We start from the raw sequence: 7,758 nt of genomic DNA, 5'->3' as shown, positions 1-7,758 counted from the left end.
CCTGATAGCTAATGATGTGGAGCAACTTTTCATGTGCTTATTTGCCACCTTTATATCCTCATGGTGAACCAATACTCTTTGACAAATTTATCACTCTGTTTTTACTGAGAAGTCCCTTGCCCCTAATAAGACCTGAGAGCAGGACCTGATCGATGGAAGATGTGAATAAACACTCCTTGGATGAACAAACTCAGGGGCCATCATTGAAGTCTGGACATGGCTCAACCTGGGTCAGTGCCCCCTCTTGCGGCACCAACCCCGCCACCCATGGCACAGATCTCGCCTGCTCACCAGCACGCAACTGACGGTGTCAGTAAATCCCATCCAGAAAGGATTCAATGCCTAGAGACTTGCACTTGCTGTATAATTAGGTCTAGCAAAGCTTATGAATGTAGTCCCAGATTATAATCACTTTTTAATTATATTTACCTTTGTCTGCAGAGAGGTGAGATGTATTATTGGCTCTGGGAGGTAACAATTCAAATCTTCATCCAAAGAAGCAGGTACCCTGAGGAGGAGGTACAGGCAGAACCAAATAAATTAAAATAGATCAGCAGGCACAAATCTCTAGCCTTCCTACTGTGTCTGGGATTTGGAGGCCAAGAGTTTTCTATTGCGGGGCGGTGGGGAGTGGGGATGGGGACTAATAACAGAATTCAGTTCTTGAGTGCTGACTATGTGCTAGACACTCTGCTAAGTACTTTCACTAAGAATCTTATTTAACTTGCAAAAGCAACCCTGGGGGGTTAGATACTGTTGGCATCATTCCCATTTTGTAGAGGAAACTAAGCAACACAGGCCAGTGGCTTAGGTCCCACAGCCGGGAAGAGGCAGGGCCAAGATTCAAATTCGACTCTGCCAGATGCTACAGTACTTGTAGGGAGCCCTGATGTTGTAGAAGGCTATGACCTTGCTCTCCTATAGCCAGACACTCTGATTACAACCATCCTTGGAGTTCCTTGCCCCATCTGCTCTCCCTCATTAGCTCAGAAAGTCTGGACAGGTCTTCCTGCACCCTCTTCCCTCCTCCCTTGCACAGGGACCACAGCAGAGAATATAGCAGGAGACACAAAGTCATATACTCCCACAGTGGCCTTCTTGGATCTCACCATCTTGGCTGCCAGCAAGTTCTTCCCAGAATGTTCTCAGCCCATAGGATCATTCCATGGTGATGATGATGATGGTGACAAAATGATAAAGCTGACAACAATAGTCACTTATCAGGCACTTTCCATGTTATGGAAGGCACGTACTGCATGGAGAACTGGGTGTGGTACATAAACAATGAATTCTGGTACACTGAAAAGAAATTAAAAAAAATAAAATAAATGCTTCCAACCAACAGAGAACCAGAGTACCTTCTGTTATATGCACATTTCATTAAAAAAAAAAAAGATTTATTCATTTGTTTGAGAGAGAGAGAGAGCACGGGAAGGGTCAGGGAAGAGGGAGAGGAATCCTCAAGCAGACTCCCCACTGAGCTTGAAGTCTGATGCAGGACTAGAACCCATGACCCCGAGATCATGACCTGAGTCAAAATCAAGAATCAGACACCCAACCAACTGAGCCAGCTATGTTCCTCGGTGTGTATGTCATTTTTTCTTCTCCAGTAAAGCATGTGTTATGGGAGAGATGGTGTGGGTGGGTCGGGTGATCTTCCCTTGCATGGTCTGGGCTGTTGAGGACTGACTCCTGCAGTTGCAACTCAGCAGAGATTGTCAGTTGATGCCACTAAAAGCCAGCTCAGAGTGAACTCCCAGCACAAGGAGAGTGGCACCCGTGCCCCTAGCATGCACCCTTGTCTGCAGCTGATGCGAGGGCTGGGGTGTCAGAGCTGTCAAACTGGCTTTCTTATTTGAGCAGTGAATTCCCAGCAAATGGGGTGTGTGTATATAATTATGAGAGATGTAGATCCTGACATTAAAACAAACTGTCTCGAGCCCCCTTCATCTCTAAGGATGGCAGTTCGGGAGGAAGGTGGGGGTAGAGCTGACATGTCAGCAATGATTAGGGAAGACATCTAACTCGGCACACCGGGAAATGCGAACAGCAGAAAAATAGAGGAGGAATTTAATAGCGCAGATTGTTTTTAATTACTTTAGCAAATGAACTGTTCTCAGGCTCGGGTGGCGTTGTTGGAGAAGCCACCCCCGGTGTTCCCAGGCTGCCTCTGAGTCACCACCAGGACGGGGGCTGGTCTTGGGGAGCCAGAGAGCTTTCAAGGCAGCACAATGCAGCTTTCAAGTGATGTCTTCTTCCCAGGGAACTTTTTGCTTCAACTGTCTACGGGACATTCAGATGGGCCATTCACATCAGCGGCATGGTCAAGAGCACAGATGGTGGAGCCAGCCTGACTGCACTTGAAGTGTGGTTCCACTATTTATTAGCTGTGTGATCTTGGCCTAGACAACTGTTAAGGACTAAATGTCCCCTCCCCACCCTCCAAAATTCATATGTTGTAGTCCTAACTCTCCATATCTCAGAATGTGGCTTGATTTAGGAATAGGGTCATTGCAGATGTAATTAATTAAGATGAGGTCATGCTGGAGTAGGATGGGCTCCTAATTCAATGTGACTGGTGTCTTTATTGAAAGAGGAAACTTGGACACAGACACACACACAGGCAGAACGCCATAGGCAGATGAACACTAATCAGAGTGGTGCTTCTACAAGCAAAAGATTGCCAAAGATTGCCAAAGATTGCCATCAATCCCATAAACTAAGGAAGAGCCACAGAACAGGTTCTTCACCGCCCCTGGAAGGAACCCTGGAAGATCGAGCCAGGCATCTTGATCTCAGAGTTTTAGCCTCCAGAACTGTCAGACAGTATTTCTGTTGTCCTGAGCTACCCAATTTACAGTACTCGGTTACAGCAGCCCTAAGGCATGAACACAACAACTTTTCCTCTCTGTGCCTCTGTTTTCTCATCTGTAAAGATATTGATGGTATCTCGACCTCATGGTGATGTTTGAGGATTACATGCAATTTATATAAAACATGCCTACCACATAGCAAGCTCTCAATTACTATCAGCTGTCAATGCTTGAAAATCCTTTTGGAAGGGGGTGTTTTGAAAGGGAATTAGGGGGCCCACAGGTGACTCAGTCATTGGGTGTCCAACTCTTGACCTCAGCTCATGTCTTGATCTCAGGGCCAGGAGTTCAAGCCTCACCCAGTGTGGAACTTACTAAAAAAAAAAAAAAAAGGGTGGGGGAAGGAGAATTAGGAGAAGAATCCACCCTAGAGAGGGTACCTACTGTTTAATTGGAGAGCCTTTCCAGACCCCTCATATGCCTTGTTTCATTTGCTATTTAGAGCAAGAAGGCATTTTAATCCCATTTTGCTGACAAGAAAGTTGAGGCTCAAGGAGGTGAGGTGACATCTTACCTAGAATCGCACAGGTTGTAAGGAGTGAATGAAAGATATGAACCATGGGCAGCTAACTTGGAAGGCAGTAGCCACACCCTCTATCAGCTTAGTCAAGGGTCTTAACCATGGGCATGCAGCACTGAATACATCACTTGTGCTCCTGGGATAAGGGAAAGCAGGAAGTGACAGTAAGGGAACAAGCAGCACACATTCTGAGAAGCCACTGAGGGTAAGGGTGCAGATCTGGGTTCTGGACTCAGGGCCAACACTTCCTGTCTATCTGACCACAGACAAGTCACTTCCCCTTTCCTTGAGCCTTAACTTTATTATCTGTGAAATGGGAACCATGATGGCTACATCGAAGGAGTCTGTAGCAATGTAGATGAAGCTCCTGATACATGAGAGGTACCTGATAAATCCTTACGTTACAAGGATCATTTGCCAGCTGTTTTATGGACTTGGATGTGGGTCTCTGCTTGATCATTTCATGGGCAGTCTCTCTGGGCTCTGTTTCCTCATCTACAAGATGGGGTGATTAGTCATAATCCTTCCAGGTGGTCACTTTTGATATTCCCATGTTGTTGATGTGTTTTGATTTTAAAGTGTTTGCTTAGAAAGAAATGTGAGGTTGATGGCCTCCAAGACCAAATCCTGTCCACCTGCAATTTCTTTGAGCCTCCACATATTTTTGTTCCAGTCTTGTTTGAGTTGTTGTGGCTGCAAAGCAAATTCTCCCAGAACTCAGCGATGTAAAGCAATGGTGTGTAAGCTCATGGATTCTGGGGGGGTTGGGAATTCAGACCAGGGCACAGCAGGACTTGCCTGTCTTTGCTTTATGGTGCCTGGGGGCTCAGCTGGACTTGAAGGTTGGGGCTGCACCCATCTGCAATCTCATTCATTCATTACTCACCAATCTGTTGATGCAGATGATAGGTTGCAGCTTCTGCTCTTGTCTGAATGGTTTCTCTCTATGTGGTCTCTCAGCATTGGCTGGTTTGGGCTTCCTCAGAGCATGATGGCTGGATTCCACAGTGAAGAGAGATGGAGGGAGAGAGAAGTGAGGAACAAGAAGAGGGAGAAGAAGGAGAAGGAGAAGGAGAAGAAAAGAAGAAGAAGAAGAAGAAGAAGAAGGAGGAGGAGGAGGAGGAGGAGGAGGAGGAGGAGGAGGAGGAGGAGGAGGGGGAGGGGGAGAAGGAAGAGGAGGAGGAGCAGCAGCAGCAGCAGCAGCAAAGAGGAGAGGGAAAGAGCTGAGAGCTCAGGGAGAGATCCTTGGTATCCTTTTCATGATTTCACCCTGGAGGTCCCTTTGCATGTCTTCCACTTCCCTCTACTGATTGAAGCAACCACCTGCCCCTGCTAAGGTTTAAAGGAGTGGACATAGACCCCCTTCAAAGTGCAAAGTGTCAGTCACAGTATAAGAAGAGCTCATGGGAACACATATATTTTTGTTCTATGGACACACACACATATATCTATTTTTGGAGAATACAAGCTGCTCTTTCATCCAAGCTCTTTCATGGCTGTTGGGTTAAAAAAAAAATCTCTCATCAAAGTTCCCTACAAAAGGCAATGTTTGGATAATGATGGGCAGAAACCATGTATGTTTGGGCAACAGAACATTATCCCCCTAGGACCCAAACTCCCATGGTCTTTGATGGCAGGTGCCCCAAAGGAGTTTATAAGAGGCAAACCATAATAGGACAGCTTCCTTGTGTCCCTAGAAGAGAGAACACCATGGGTCCCCTTTCCCTGATTATAATCAGTCCAGGGGAGGGAAGGACCCAGTAGCCCATTCCATGTTAGGAGGAAAACACTTCGATATCTGGAAAGAGAGAAGAGTAACAGACCCCCACTGGGCCCTCACCCTGTCCCTGCCTAAGCTCACTGAGAATTCACCCATGGAGTCAACAGACAGCTCTCGGCTATGTGAGCTCAGGCTCAGCCTACAGGAGCTTGAGACTACTAGGGCAGCTTGGGATCATGTTGGGTAGAGAAAGTGTAACTCGATTCTCAGATACCTCTGCCATCACTGTAGTGCGGACCCATATATTGTGACCTGGAAAACTCCAAGCTGGACAGCAACCTGGTATGGCTGTTCCTGAGAAAAGGAGTAGGTTGGGGAGGCTCTCTGGAAAATCATCCAGAATGACACAATCATACTTCACTGGGGGCAGAGAGCAATCTTTTCAGCATTCATCTAAACAACAACAGGTTGAGGGGCTCCTATGTGCCAGGTCATGGAAATAATGGGGCAATCATGATTCAGCATATTGAGTGCTCTATTGGGGGAAGCAGAGTCCAGAGGAGACACCTAATTCAGTCCGGGGATCAGAGAAGGCTTCCTGGAGGTGCAAATGTCTAGGAAGAGTCTTGAAGTTGGAGGAGGAGTTAGAAAAGGGAAGAGGAGGTAGAGGAATGACAGCTCTAGGCAAAGGAGCCCACATGTGCAAGATCCAGAGCCCTGGGTGACATGGGTCTTCAGCCCTCAGCAGAAAACACAGCTAAGGTTTTGCTCTCACCCCAACTGAGAACATCATGCCAGTAAGAGATGGTGTTGCTACCCGGTGGTAGCTCTCTCTACCTGGCTGGAGGCGGCAACATCTCCCCTCCATTAAAGAAGACTGGGGCTTCTGAAAGTCCCTGGCACTGGGATGGGACAGTGGGAGGCTCAGAAATGGATGGAAAGGAAACTGTCAGCTAGAAATGTGGTGGTGGGTGTGGAAAGGATGTGAAATTTTTCTGAGGCAACTGGCATGAGTTAGAACAGAGAGGCGAGGCAGAGAGGATGGAGGAGATGCAGCTGTGAAGAAGATGGAGGGAGAACCAGCTAACCCCCAGGATGTATGCCTGTGTGTGCATGTGTGTATGTGAGTGTGTGCATGCAGCAGAGGGGTGTTCGCTAGATGGGGTTCAGGTGCACATGCGTGCACACACGTTTCTCGTCAGTCATTTCAAATGCGCAGGAGGACCCTTTGCCTCAGCAAACTGTTCTTTTTGTGGCTAGGGAGATGACCCCAGTTCTCAACCCAGCAAGACCATGGGGAGATGCCTCAAGCAGAAGGTAAAGAACAGGTCTGTACTGTTCCTGGGATTAAAAATAGGTAACATTTATAAAGCACTTGTTCTGTCCCAGGTGCTGTGTCAGTGAGTTTCACAGTTGTCTTGTGACCTCTCCACAGACTCCCAGGTGGGGCATGGACTGGCTGGAGAAGATCCCATCCCAGCCCCTGCACATGCTCTATGATATTAGACCTCTGTCCTGAAACAGAGGGACCTGCCAGGTCCCTGAGAAACTTGTTTCTTATGGCCCTTTGACCCTGTCTTTGGCGCTTATGTCTCCTTTCAGACAAAACCTACACAGTCTATGCCCTTGCCAGAAAACTCTTATAGACACCTGAGCCCCTTCTAGCTCTCAAGCAAACACAGCAGCAGCCTTAGATGCAAGCTACACCTGGGAGGAGAAGGTTGATCAGTGACCAGGTGAACTGGGACAACCTCTTTCCTCTCTTCTCTAGTAAGAAAGTCCCTGCATCATTAGAAAAGCCCTGTGAGAGCAGGTGATCCTGTCATCAGAGCCATTCTGTAAGTGGGGATGCCAATGGTCAAAAAGGCAAAAGCACCTGAGCATGGTCACACACAGTTAGTAGTAGTAGAAGCTGGATATGGACCTGGAAGTTCTGAGTCCATAGTCCATGTTCTCCTCCAGTGCCTTAAACAACACAATGTAACAAGGTTAAATTCAAGTAGGAAAGGAGTACCTTGGCAGTGACCAAAGCAGGAAGCAAAAAACCACCCATGGCTTTAGGATGGACAGGACTTCGGGGCTGGGTCTTCAAGTCTGCATGGGAATTTGACTGGAGAGTCACTGTGATCAGGGGAGGAACAGCACATGCCAAACTGTGTTACTGCGATGACGTGAATTGGAGAATTCGGTGTGGCTGGAGAGTGGGGTGAATGGGAATAAGATAAGGTAGGAAGCAGAGTCTAGGAGATGAGTCAGGAACCAATTTTAAAGGATATGGATGCCATGTTGAAGTGTCTGTGACAAATGAGCAGCAAGGACCCACAGGAGTCCAGGGAAAACAGTGACTGATCAGGCTGGATTGCTGATGGGAATCAGGTTGTTCAATGGTTTGGAAGCTAAGGAACCAGCCTGCTGCATTCAAATCCCATATCTGTGTCTCTGAGTTGTGTATTCTTGGGTAAATTATGCAGCTTCTTTAAGTTTTGCTGTCTTCATCCGTAAAATGGGGAAGATGGTAATAAAAATATACAACCTAGAGTTATGGAGAAGAGCAGATGATGTAATCCATGCTTGACATTCAACGGGGTGTCTGGCACATGGTAAGTGCTCAGTTAATATGACTGTCATTATTATTAGTGAAGACA

The 7,758-nt window shown here is 47.1% G+C and overlaps 1 long non-coding RNA gene across 2 annotated transcripts; it reads right to left on the bottom strand.

Annotated features, from left to right (window-relative positions):
- Positions 1–3,443: 3,443 nt before the first annotated feature.
- On the bottom strand, positions 3,444–7,184 carry LOC116882757. Of its 2 annotated transcripts, none has more exons than XR_004385692.1 (3): positions 7,128–7,184; positions 4,280–4,388; positions 3,444–3,529 (listed from the first exon to the last, which is right to left on the bottom strand). It is a non-coding gene; the product is annotated as an uncharacterized LOC116882757 (long non-coding RNA). The 2 variants fall into 2 exon arrangements; XR_004385691.1 differs by lacking the exon at positions 7,128–7,184 and adding an exon at positions 6,990–7,075.
- Between the last annotated feature and the right edge of the window lie 574 nt (positions 7,185–7,758).

This window comes from Lontra canadensis, unplaced genomic scaffold (genome assembly GCF_010015895.1).
Source record: "Lontra canadensis isolate GAN:19392208 unplaced genomic scaffold, GSC_riverotter_1.0 scaffold87, whole genome shotgun sequence".
NCBI lineage: Eukaryota > Metazoa > Chordata > Mammalia > Carnivora > Mustelidae > Lontra > Lontra canadensis.
Note: the sequence above shows the minus strand (reverse complement) of the source record. Positions and strands in the feature narration are given on the sequence as shown.